Raw genomic sequence first — 14,117 nt, forward strand, 5'->3', positions numbered from 1 at the left:
GTTTAGAGAGATAGAGGGCAAGAGAGAGAGAGAGAGAGAGGGAGAGAGAGAGAGAGAGAGAGAGAGGGAGGGAGAGAGAGAGAGAGATTTTCCATCTGCTGGTTCACTCCCCAAGTGGCCACAATGGCTAACTCTGGGCCAGGTCAAAGGCAGGAGTCAGGAGATTCTTCTAGGTCTCCTATATGAGTGGCAGGGGCCTAAACACTTGGGTCATCTTCTGCTGATCTTCTCAGGCTATTAGCACGGAACTGGATCAGAAGTGTAACTGGGGCCACACTGTGACATAACAGGTAAAGGCCGCCACCTGCAGTGCCAGCATCCCATATGGGCACCAGTTCAAGTCCTGGCTGCTCCACTTCTGATCCAGCTCTCTGCTGTGGCCTGGGAAAGCAGTGGAGGATGGCCCAAGTGCCTGGGTCCTGCACCTGCATGGGAGACCCAGATGAACACCAGGCTCCTTGCTTCGTATCTGCCCAGCTCTACTGTTGTAGTCATTTGGGGAGTGAACCAGTGGATGGAAGACCTCTCTCTTTCTCTCTGCCTCTGCCTCTCTGTTTTTCTGCCTTTCAAATAAATAATAAATCAATCTTTTTTTAAAAAAAAATTGTGGAGCACCTGGGATGCAACCCAGTACCGGTATGAGATGCCAACATTGAAGGGTTGGCTTTACTTACTGCACCACAATGCCAGCCCCCAACTTCATTCTCTTAATGAGCACAAGAACATCTCCTTGTCTCTTGGCTCTAGCAGAGACAATGTAACTAATTTTCACTAAAAGACTGAGAGAAATGAAATGTAACTTGTAAACCATATCTTCTAGTCCTCTTGTGTCTTGCAGGGGCAATGTGACTAGTTCTCAGTAACAGATGGAAAGCATAAGTGTAGTGTGACTTCTGGACATGGCTCTGTCCAAGGCTTACTGTGTAGGGGTAGTGACTAGAGAATGTTGTCTTTCTGATTTTTTTAAGATTAATTTATTTGAAAGGGAGAGTTACAGATGGAGAAACAGAGAGGGAGAGAAATGTTTCAAATGCTGGTTCCTTCCCCCCAATGGTTGCAACAGCAAGGACTGGGCCAAGCTAAAGCCAGGAGCAAGGAGATTCTTTCTGGTCTTGCATATGGGTGGCAGGGGCCCAAGCACTTGGGTCATCCTCTGTAGCTTTCCCAGGTGTGTTAGAAGGAAGCTGGATTGGAAGTGGAGCATCTGGGACTTGAACTGTTGCCCATATTGGATGCTGGCATCACAGATAATGGCTTAACCTACTATGTCACAGTTCCAGCCCCAAGAATATTTTCTATTGTGTAGTCAATGAATTAATAATTATAATTTTATATTTAGAAAGTTAAAAAGATTAAATATACACAAATTATATAGGTATATCTGTATGTGTTGTATATAATTTATGTATATTTATTTATGTGTAAATACAACACACACATATTTATACAGAAGAAATCATATGTGACTCATAGAACTGAAATTATATATTATTTTCTATCTAATTATATACACACTCAAAAAAACATGAGTTTACACTATATCTGATACCAAATTTATACAATAAGATTTATTTTAGCCTCCAACTTTCTTGTATTGATAACTTTTGTTTCCAGCTGTGAAAATCCAAACTTCTATTATCTACAATAAATTTACTAATTTGTTCACATCTAGTAAGCACATAGTTTCAGAATTGCTAGGTTGTTCCTTTGTGAAAAACACTTTGCTAACAAAATTATAGTCTATCTTCCATCTCTATTACTTTGTCTCTGACCTAATTTACTTCTTATTTTCTACTAGTTTTATTCTCTTAAGGTTTTTAGTGCCCACAGATTTTCATTTGAGTCTGTTCCATTACAATATACTTTTCATTTTTAAATACATTTTTCCTTTTGTTTCATTCTAGTTTTCATTCAATTATTTTTTTCCACTTGTCCTCGCTTCTTTTGTCCACATTAGTTCTTGAGCTTCTTACTTAAAGTGTTTTTTTTTTTCTTTTTGCTGTATTCACAAATATTTCAACATATCCAATTCTGTTTTGGAGTATAAGCTTACAGTTTCCTGCCTCATTACAGTTTTCTGTTTTCATTGTTGCTGATTTGGGGGAGGAGGCATCCCTAAGTTAGTCTGTATATAAAATTAGTTACTAATTTTATGCCATTGTTCTGTATCAATTTTGTTTTCTATTTGTTTATTTTTGTGGTTTGAAGTAATATTCTTAGCTTTTCCGTGAGTCCAGTAAGATTCAGTCATTTTTTTGTTTGTTTTAGGAAGAAGTACAAGTCCAATTCTTTTGATCATCTTGGTATGTCAAGACTCAACAACTTTCCTTTTTTCTTTCCATCTTCTTCAACAGTTATCTAATTAATAAAAGAAGGAGGAGGAGGAAGAAGAGGAGAAGGAGGAGAGCAAATCATGCTGGCAGTGTTCACATAATAAGTACACGTTGATTTTTAAAACAGTAAAACGATGACAAGCCATGACCATGGTTAGTACATACAAATTAAAGAGAGATAAATTGTTTCCACCTGTTACACTGACATGTCAAAAAGGTTGAAATCGAATGATAACATGATGCAAAGAAACACATGCATTACTGATGATACTGTAAACTAATGCAATATCTTTGGATGACACCTTAGTAATGATTTTGAAAAGTAAATATATATATAATTTTTGGCACAGCAATGTTATATCAAGGATCTTATATATTTTGGGTTCATTTATATATGTACACAAAACATCAGAGGCGAGTTTCTCTCAGCATACTGAAAGTCTGGAAATAAAGTTTGACAAAGTGAACTAATTTATTGTTCTGTTTTAAAAAAAATGGCAGCTATACTGTGCACTTAGAGAAATCATTTTGATATGCACTTGCTATTATGATTCTTTGAAATATTTATAAAGGAAGATTTCTAGTCCCCCATTATCAAAGTTATCAATACTTAAGTAACATAAGGCAAATATTTTACACAATAAACTTAGCTTTGATCCCATTTTGTTATGAGAGATGATGTCACAGTTGTACACTATTGCCTCAAGCGTAAAGTGCAGGAAGTAAACTAATACAAAGGCTGCGGTATGATTAAATATTGTTTATATTTTCAAAATACTTCTAATGATGGTGTAGATTTTTATTGTTTTAAATGTAAAAATGTACATCATAATATTAGGAAGAAAGGAGAAATAACCATTCTCATATGCTCATTGTTTGGTGAGTTTCCTAGCAATGCTCTTTGCTCTTTTTTCTCCCATTTTTGAACAGACATGTAGGTGTATGTAGATGTGGTGTCACAGATACATTTATATTATTTTCCACTTAACATTACGTCATCATGAACATATATTAATATTATTACATATTTTGCAAAAAAATGGCTTTAAGAACTTCCTATATTCCAAAATATTTCAACACCAAAATGTATTATGCACTTAGACCTTTTTGTGTTGGGCATATTAGTGACTTCCAGTTTTTTCCCTTTAAATCTGGTAGTTTATGATGCTGCAATGAATATCTTTGAGTATGAAATCAAGTATATATCTTTGAATTTTTGGTGTGAACCTAACACTTTGTGGTGAAATCATAAATGTATAGCCCAAAGAACATGAGGAATATTCCTGCAAATAATTATGCAATTGATTTTCATAAATGTAATACTAGCTTACAGTCCTACCATTTGATCAGTAACCTTATAATACATAGTATAGTTGGTGATGTTGCTTAATAGTAGAAGGAGAGACTGATTTTGGGATGAATTGGTTGATAAATTACCTGGTAATTTAAGCTGGAAAAAGATTGGCTATTGTATTTAGTCAAATTTGGATAATAATAAGACTTCAGTTGTTATATGACATAGGGAAAAATTAATCTCAATTTATTTACCCATAAAATGATAACAATAATCTAAAATGTGATCATGAAAACAACACACGTAACACAATTAAGTTTCTAGATCATGCTTTGTGTTTAGTACATGACATTATCAAAGGTGGTTAATCATATGCATTTATAAATGGTTAATTTATCATACTATTATATATCTGTTAGCTATAAATTTATCATAATTATTCATTTTCTATCTGTTACCAACATTTTCAATTTTTGTAGTTCTTGTTTTTGAGATTATCTTGTGCTATTGTAATCATGGTGTTCTTAGTATTCATGTTAGTGGAATACAATTTCTCACTGAAAAATAATGATTCAGAACAACTGGGAAATTCCTGGGATAAAGTCTGTTTCGGTTAACATGGGCTATGAAAGTGAACATAACATCCATCACATTATTTCACGCCTGTACACTGTAGCCCTGAATAAGGAACTATTACTCTATTTCCATCACAATGACATCCACACACTGTACAGATGCAGTAATGTATGAATAGAAAAGTGACCTACACATGACCATAAAGTAACACATTCACTAAAATCTAATTTCTAGAGTTTCTTTCTTTTTTTTTTGACAGGCGGAGTTAGACAGTGAGAGAGAGACAGAGAGAAAGGTCCTCCTTCCTTTGGTTCACCCTCCTATGGCCAGCGCTGTACTGATCCAAAGCCAGGAGCCAGGAGCTTTCTCCTGGTCTCCCATGTGGGTGCAGGGCCCAAGCACTTGGGCCATCCTCCACTGCACTCCTGGGCCTCAGCAGAGAGCTGGACTGGAAGAGGAGCAACTGGGACAGAATCTGGTGCTCAACCAGGACTAGAATCCAGGGTGCTGGCGCCGCAGGTGGAGGATTAGCCTAGTAAGCTGTGGTGCCTGTCTCTAGAGTTTCTTTACTGTATCATGTTCTATCCTGCCCATGCCACTATTTTTTCAATAATCATGGAATTGATCAGAATGTCCAGAAGACATAGGTAAATTTTCTTCATAATGTATATTTTTAACACAAGCAAATTATAAAAACAAAGCAATAAATTAAAAAGGGCAGGCAGAAATAGTTGAAATAAGAAATATCAAATTGCCAAAAGTCAATGTTTTCTACATCCATTTCCGAAAAATTTTGAGCAGTCAATTATGTATGTTTTTAGACATTTTTAATGTATATGCTGGATCATATTAGGGTACTTCAATAATTTTGTGGGAATGGACATTGAAGATATGAGTTTATTTTTTTCTATGATATTTGAAAAATTCATGCCATCACAAAACTATGCATAGATTTCCAATACTTTTTACACCAAAATAAACTAATGCTTTTAGCTTCATTTTCCAAAAACACTTTTTATAGCTTTCTCATATATGTATTCAGATTTCTATGTAATTATTTCTGTAACACTTAATATACTATGCATTCTATTCTACACCTGTGGTTTATTCTAGTTAATATACATTAAAAATCTTTTATTATGAAAAAATTTAATGTGCTATGATTTCATTTTGTGTACAATATAATGTGGTTTATTTTCTGGTCCTCTGTGGATGGATATTTAGGTGGTCTCCAGTTTTTCTCTCACCAAGTTATTTTACTATGTGCTATTGTAAAAGAAATTTCATAGAGAAACACTTTTTAATAAAATTTCAATGTATCTATAGGGCTGATTTTAAGGCATGTGCAAGACAAAAGTAGAAAAGGAAAGTCAAAATTTTAAGGGCAATACAGACTTTTAGCCAATGTAAGTTTGTATGTGAAATTGTTTTCATCTTTAAGTACTTGTAGAACGAATACAAAGAGCAGAACAATTTTTCCAGTGCATTTGCAGCCTGGGTTCTCACACTCCATCATTTGATAGAAGAGGAATGTTTCCCAGACCTGTAAAGAGAGATCCAAAGGCAAAGCCTGTGGTTGACACAGCAGCATTATTTCCTATGATATCAACAACAAACCTGGAAATGGAAACTGTGATGGAGATTGTGTCCGGGAAAGGAGAGGTCAGGGTGAAAATCCTTCCAGAGTTACCGCTCAGAAATGTTAATATGAGATTTGGGCTGTTTAGATGGATACATGTCAAAAACAATCTATAGTGCTGTATAGGAAAAGCTGCACAGGGAATAAAGTGCTTGGATCACTGGATGAAGCAAAATAAACTGCTATTTGGGGAAAGGAGAAAGGTCTCCTCTAATGCATCCAAGAGCTCCTATTTTTACAGTTCCTTGTGTGTAGTAAGAGCATTTAGAGTACTAAAAACCTTGCCCAGATTATCTGCAATTTGACAACACCAGGCTGTTTGTGGAGATGCACTCTGATGGATTTTTAGCTTTCGTGTGAGGTTCATGATAGCTTTTTAAACAAATTGTTTTAGCATTAGTCTGTCAGTCCAGGTAACCCAAGGGTCTTCTCATCAAGGCTGAAAGTTCTAGAAATGCACTACTCCTTTGGCAACCATCAAATATCCACCTAACAACATTAATGGATTTAAGAATAGCAACATTTCCCTTTGCAATTTTTGCTTTCTTTTCTGAAACTTCGAAGCACTGCTTTATGAATATTTGACACATCTTGCTAAAAAAGGCTCAAGACTTTGATTATCATTTATTTCACCATTTAAAAAATATTCTAAGCTATAATGATGAAGAAGTGATTAAATATCAAGCAACTTGACTAGGGCCAGAAAATTGAAAGTTTAGTTATTTTGTGGCTTGGGTGTGTCACTTATTTTGTACTGCAAACTGTTATGCCTTAGTTTTTTCAAAGAACAATTATTGTTGAATATTAAGTTCTCTTGGGGAAATTTTAAGGTTTTATAAGTTCAGAAAATTTTGTCATCTTGAATTGAAGTAGTTTCATTCAAAGCAAAAATGTGTTCTTTTTGATTTATGTACAATTATTAAAGCTCATCTTCCTATGGGACCAATGTTGTGATACAGCTGGTTAAGCCAGCACCTGTGAGGCTCATATTCCATATCAGAGCTCTAGTTCAAGTTCTGGCTACTCCACTCCTGATCCAGCTTTTTGCTTATGCACCTAGGAAGACAGTGGAAGATAACCCAAGTGCTTAGGCTTCTGCCACCCATATGGGAGAGCAGGATGGAGTTCCTGGCTCCTGGCTTTTGTGTGGTACAGAACTTGTTTTTGTGGTAAACTGGAAAGTGAACCACTGGATGGAAGATCTTTCTCTGTCTCTCCGTCCTTCTCTCTCTCTGCCTTTCCAATATATAAATAAATCTTTAAAAATAATAAAAGCAGTCTTCCCATGAATAATACTTTAAAAACAATAAAGAGGATCTTTTCTCCTATTTTATGTTCATTTTATTAGGAACTGTGCTATGGTTACTGCTTTTGAAATTTTGAGAACTGCCCAATTCTGTATTTTAGGACTGGCCCTGATCCATTACCTCTCAGGATGTAGTATAAAAAGAAAGTAAGAAAATATGTCAGAACTACTTAACAATACAGAACCCTTAGTGGGCCTTGTGGAACAGCAAGTTCAGCTTCTGCTAGCAATTCCAGTGCCCCATGACCAAGCTGCAGTTCAAGTTCCAGCTGATCCAGTTTCCATCCAGCTCCCTGCTAATGCATTGGGACGAAAGGGCAGAGTGGGTGATGGCTTAAAGTGCTTGGGACCCTGCTTCTCACATGGGAAATCCAGATGAGCATCTCAGCTGTGACTTCAGCCTGGGCCGGCCCTAGCTGTTGCAGGCATTTGGATAGTGAACCAGCAGATGGAAGCTCTCTCTCACTCTCTCTCACTCTCTCTCTCTCTCTTGTCTTCTTTGTCTCCTGTTCTGCCTTTCAAGTAGATAAAAATAAAATAAACATTAAAAATACAGAATCCAAAAGAACCAGGTTAGATCTACTTGTTGCCAAACAACTCTTACTTAATGATTTAAAAAAAAAATAACCCCAAATGTGTTTTCATAAAGCGATTCATTAAGTTTTTACTATTGTGTGAATTATGGTCAGAGGATGTGTTCCTCATCCTTCCCATTTCTGCTGCTTTTGCTGAATGTGGAATAAAAGATGCTCTCAGGAATCAAGGCTGAAACTGATCCAGGTTGAAAAAAAATATAAGATCACTTATACATTCCTCCCCTTTGGAAACACAAGGGAAATACAAAAGGGTTGATCCTGAAGGGTGGAGGGGAGAAGTAAAAGGAAGGTCATTAGGAAAACGGATTGGTCTGACTGCGTGGGGAGGCAACAGATTTGCTGTTAGCATTCGATCTTCCTCTGCCCCTTAGGGACTAGTCAAATCTGTCAAAGGATTCGTCTGGACGAGGCTCAGCATTCTTAGTTCGTGTCCCTGTTTCCAGGATTCTACACTGATGATTCTTCTCTATCATCTCTTACCCTTACCTCCTACTTGGACTGTTTGTATGGATTGACTGACTCTCCTACTAACTTTTGAACTATGCCCCTATTACTTTGCTATTTTTATCAATTCTTGATAAAGAGACAACTGCAGCAGATCACTTGAAATGACTTTTCTTTTCCAATCCTCAGAATCTTTCACCCTGAAACGCTGATCTGGAAGCCCTCATTCACCCAGGTGAAGTTAATGATTAACACTTCCTTTTCCACTCTGCGTATTCTAGGGCAACACTTCTAAAGAGTTCAGAAACTGATTTTTAAAGTCACCTACACTGTGTTAGCACATAAAGTTAAGAGAAATTACTTCTTCCTTTTCTTTCTTTGCTCCCTTTGGAAAAAATTGTCGGCATTAAAGATGTGCTGCATTAATGTAATTGTTTCAAATTACAGTTTATCAAATCAGCAAAAGCAAGCTTTAAATCAGTGTCATTTTTAAGCCTTAACATAAGTTGTTCTCTGAATTTGGGCAGCTTATTTCTGGCAGTTTGCAGATGGACAGCCTCATGGCATTACTGAATGTATGCATTAGAACATAATTAGCTACATGTAAAGATAGGTTTAGCTCTTTCTAAATGGGTTAATCAGTTCTCACTGAATTCAGGGAAATGTAAGGGAAACTCAATGCTCAATGCCTTTGGATTTCTTGGCTCATACTTTAGGGAAGCTAGATATAAATAAATATGAACCCCAATGGGAAATAATTTTGTCATGTTCAGCCTTTCTATCAAATTATCAAAGCATGAATATCCCCTCATTACATTTCTTTCAGGAGGTTTCTTTGTTTTGGTTTTGTTTGTTTTCATGGGTAATTAAGAGCTTTATATTTGTTTCAATAAGTGTCATACCCACACATTATGTGTGGTGCACTGCTTTGGCAGGTTGGTTATGAAGGGGCAGAGCTCATTGGCTTACTAGTAATCCAGTTATTAAACTCCTTCCGTAAATGAGTTGCAAACAACAACACAACTAGAAAAAAGAAAACTGGGCTGCTTCTATCACTTTCATTCAGTCCCCTTGTTGCCCGCTTGCTGGTTGTATGCTTCCTTCTGCTCTGTGTGGCATCTGATACTGTCTTTCCTTCCACTCTGCCGTGGTTTTTCTTCCCTCCCATTCTCCCCAGAAGGTCCTTACCTAATCCTATGCCTTTAAACATTTTTCTGTATATTGTTCCTCCCTTAATGTGTATCACTAGGATGGACCTCTTCTGGGTGTTCTGTCTTCTTCTGGGTGCTTCATAAATTTCTCTAACGTAAAACGCCCCCAATAGAACTCTGGACTATTTTTCACTTCAAATATTCACATGAATAGCCTGTGTTTTCTCATCTTCTCAGCCTCTGTCAACATTGTCACCATGTATCCAGATCTCCATCAGAAGTCCTGAGAGGCACTCATGTTGGCCCTCTTTGTCAACCCGCACTCCTATCAAGTGTAAACACTGTTGATTCTTCCTCCTCTAAATAGATTACTATCTTTCAGTTTCAGTCTTCACTGTCACTCACTCAGTCTAAACCATGCTCAAATCTTACTGGCTCACTGCAGCAACCTCCCAACCGGTCTTCCTGCCTGTTTCTAGGTACTCTAAATACTGTAAAATACTCTAAATACATTCAAAATCTTCATATGTTCCATATATGTTTTCTTCCAACATGTCATTATGAAAAATTTCAAAAATATTCAATAGTAGAGACAATAGTGCAATAAATCTCTATCAGATTCAGTATTTATCCATTGTTATAACCATATCTTCAGTGCCCAGCTATCCCATCCTCCCTAAAAAATCACATCGAAATACTTTGAGGAAAATTCTGGACATCATATCACTTTCTTTGTGAATACTTTAGTATATATGGCTAACAGATGAAGACTCATTTTTTGCAATGCTATAATAGAAATATCTATGCAATATTCAAATTTCTGTGATATCATATTTCATAGTTGAAAATATGTTTCACATATAAATTTGGTTATTTCTTAAGACTATTTTTAGTTTATGTATTCTCCCTTCTCCCTTTGTTCCATCTTCTTTTCTCCTCAAGTTTTTCTTCTAAAGAGACTTGTGGTTCAATTTGTAGAGTATCCCTGGTTCTGAATTTTTCTCATTGCATATTTGCTAACATGGTGTCTTTTAACATTTTTCTCTCATTCGTGCTCTCTGAAACCTAGTAATTACATTAGGCACAGGAAGATTTCAAATTCTTATTGTAGCAAGAATAGTTGACAGGTATCTATACTCATATTTCCCAGTGTAACCCATAGAGAGCTACATAATCTTTGATTATCTTTCCTTTTGAGATGTTAAAACTCATAGGTAGTTAGAGTATTATTGTCAACCTGATATATTAACAATAATGTTCCCAAGGCATAAATTCAATTAGTGGTTTTAGGTACTGATGTTTGTAGGCTAATTCCATTATTTGTTGAAAGTTGCAAAATGATTATATTCTATTTTTACATTCTTTTTTCATTTGTTTGCTGGAATATATCTATGTAGAAAGAATTTTTTCATCTTTTAGTTGTTAAGGCTGAGGTGAGTTTCTAAAGAGAATGTAGGATAAATGAGCAATCATTGCCTTTGTTTATAGATTTTTCAAGAATGGGTTGGTTTTTTATCATGCTTCATGGGTATTTGTGATTTTTATCACTGAGTTGCATGTAATTAAATTACAGATTTTTAACAAAGTATTTTAAACATGGATCCATTGTGATTATTATTGCTGCTCTTGTTCAGATTATTCTTTATTTCTTTGGCCAAGTGAACTATATCAAATTGACTCTGAACTTTGTTATCAGAGCCCAAATGCTTGGAGTCTTTTTGTCAGTATCTATGCTCTACTTAGCATTTTTAGTCCAATAACCTGGAAGCAGCCAATTTCCCAAACTCTTAAACCTTGAATTTCTGTGTCAGGGACACTCATGGCTACTGTATTGGTCAGCGTTTCTAGCTTTCTTAATTGAACAGAGCATGGGAAATTTGAAGATAAAATGTATCAGGAGTTCATTTTTTAACTTGAAATTCTAACTAAAGTGAGGCTGTCTTCTTAAATCTTGCATTTCCATTGCTCTTCTCATATGGTGAAAACTCTGGGTTCTGACAACAATAAAATAACTATTTTGTGTGTATGTGTGTTTGTCTATATAAAATGATTCTGTTTTCAGATACAGATACACATATATACATACTAATATTTACAAACTAACAATGGCACTCCATTACTGGAAAGAGGTTGAGATCTATGCCACAGTTTTGCCTTTAGGCTATGTCTCACTGGAGATGAAACAGTTACTGTTATTTTAAAACTACTTGATATAGTGCCTGTTGGCGTGGTTTAGCCTCCTGGTGTGCAGTTCATTTCGTGCATTTTATTTTGCTTTCAATTGTTAAGGGTTTATTTTTGTTTCCATTTGGTTCAGTTTTATTGTGTGATTATAAAAATATTTATACAATTATAAAATAAAAAATATAAAGCCAGTGTAAATCAAAGAAGTCTCGCTCCAAACCCAGTACTCTTCACTCTAATATCTTTTTCCCATTCTAGGTAATCTATTTTAGATTATGTTTTGGTTTGTTCTCCTTTTTCTTTCTTCAGAATAATTTTTTTTATCCAAAAGGGAGTGAGACACACACACACACACAGAGTGTGAGAGAGAGAAAGAGTGAGAGAGAAAGAGAGAGAGAGAGAGAGAGAGAGAGAGAGAGAGAGGCTGCTTTCATCCCCTGCTTCACTTCCTAAATGCCCACAAGAGAGTATGCAGCAACCAGAAGCTGGATTAGAAGTTCAGTGGAGACCATACTCTAGGAACTCTGACGTAGATGTGGGCATCCCAAGTAGGGACTTAACCATGGCATAAATGCCCACCACTTATTCTCCTTTTTCAGTAGAAGCACGTGTGTTGTATGTATGAATGTGTGCTTCAGACTGTCACAATTCTAGAAGATGAATGATAGCATGGTGTACACACTCTTTTCTTTTTTGCTTCATACCACATGTTACACACCATTCTATAACAGTTACAGATATTTTTTTTTAAAAAGATTTTTGTTTATTTATTTTGAGAGGTAGAGTTATAGAGAGTGAGAGGGTCTTCCACACTGGTTCATTCCCCAAATGACTGCAACAACCAGAGCTGAGCCGATCTGAAGCCAGGAGCCAGGGCCTTCTTCCAGGTCTCCCGTGCAGGGGTCCAGCATTTGGACCATCTTCTACTGCGTTCCCAGGCCACAGCAGAAAGCTGGTTGAAAGAAGAGCAGCCAGAACTAGAACTAGCACCCTTATGGGATGCCGGCGCTGCAGACAGAGGATTAACCTACTGTGCCACAGCGCTGGCCAAGATTTTTATTTTTTTTTATTTATTTTTTTGACAGCAGAGTGGACAGTGAGAGAGAGAGACAGAGAGAAAGATCTTCCTTTGCCATTGGTTCACCCTCCAATGGACACTGTGGCCGACGCACTGCGCTGATCCAAAGCCAGGAGTCAGGTGCTTCTCCTGGTCTCCCATGGGGTGCAGGGCCCAAGCACCTGGGCCATCCTCCTCTGCACTCCCGGGCCACAGCAGAGAGCTGGCCTGGAAGAGGGGGCATCCGGGACAGAATCTGGCGCCCCGACTGGGACTAGAACCCGGTGTGCCGATGCCACAGGCAGAGGATTAGCCTAGTGAGCCATGGTGCCGGCCCAAGATATGTTTTTAATTCCTTTTTATTTACATACCACAATTCATTGAACACATCAGCAATTTATGGACCTTTGAATTGTTTTCAGCCAATTGCTTTAAAAGAATTGCCCTCCTCCCACTTAAAATCTTTGAATGGATACCTTTGTTTTTAAATGGAAATCTAAACACTTTTCCATAGTCTGCAAGGCCCTGTATACTGGATTTCTGTCTTAATTCTCCAACCTTGACTTTTACTATTCTATACCTGCCTGGTTATATTCCAGCTTCATTGGACATTTTTCCATTTGTCAAATCTGCCAAGCCTTATCATTCTATAAAGTTTTGCATTTTCTACTTTCACCTAAGAACACTTTATGCTTCTTATTTTTATTACTGCTATATTTCATCCTTGAGATTAGGGAAATTCAAATACTACTGTCTCCTCACACAGAAAAACCTCCCCACACATCCCTACTTAAAGTGACTTTGCTAGTTACTCACTAGCTAGTCACTTATTTATTATCTTTACAACACGTGCTGCAATCTATAGTGTCATGTGATATATCATATTGTATTATTATTTATAGCACCATATTATATTTTTTGTTCACTAAAAATTATTAATTTATCTGCATTTTATTTGAAAGACAGACTGACAGAAACTTCTGTTTCTGTCAGAGGAAACTTCTGCATCAGTCCCCAAATGCCTGCAATAGCTAGGGCTGGGCCAGACTGAAGCCAGGAGCCAGGAACTCAGTCTGGGTCTCCCACGGGGAAGCAAGGACCTAAACCCTTGCATTATCACCTTATGCCTTCCTGGAGGAACAGTGGCAGGGAGTTGGAACAGTAGCAGAGTATCTGGGATTCAAGTCAGGTACTCCTGTTAGGGGAAGTGGGCATCCCGAGGTACGTCTTAACTGCTGTGCCAAATGCCAGCTCAGAATTTTGTTCATTTGATGTATGTCCCCTTCACCTAAACGTTTCTCTGACCTTTGAAACTCACATCCTTTGAAGATTCTGGCTGGTAGTGTGGATTCAAAAGCATTTGTTGAACTAATTTTTGGGTGAATTAAACACTGTAAAACAAAATATGCGAATCTGGACAAAAACTGTATACAAACGGCTTAGCAGTGGGGGCAGGTGTTGTGACCTAGCAGGTAAAGGTGCCGCCTGCAGTGCCATCATCCCAGATGCTCCACTTCCAGCCTCTGCTATGGCCTGG

Source organism: Lepus europaeus, chromosome 12 (assembly GCF_033115175.1).
Source record: "Lepus europaeus isolate LE1 chromosome 12, mLepTim1.pri, whole genome shotgun sequence".
Taxonomy (NCBI): domain Eukaryota; kingdom Metazoa; phylum Chordata; class Mammalia; order Lagomorpha; family Leporidae; genus Lepus; species Lepus europaeus.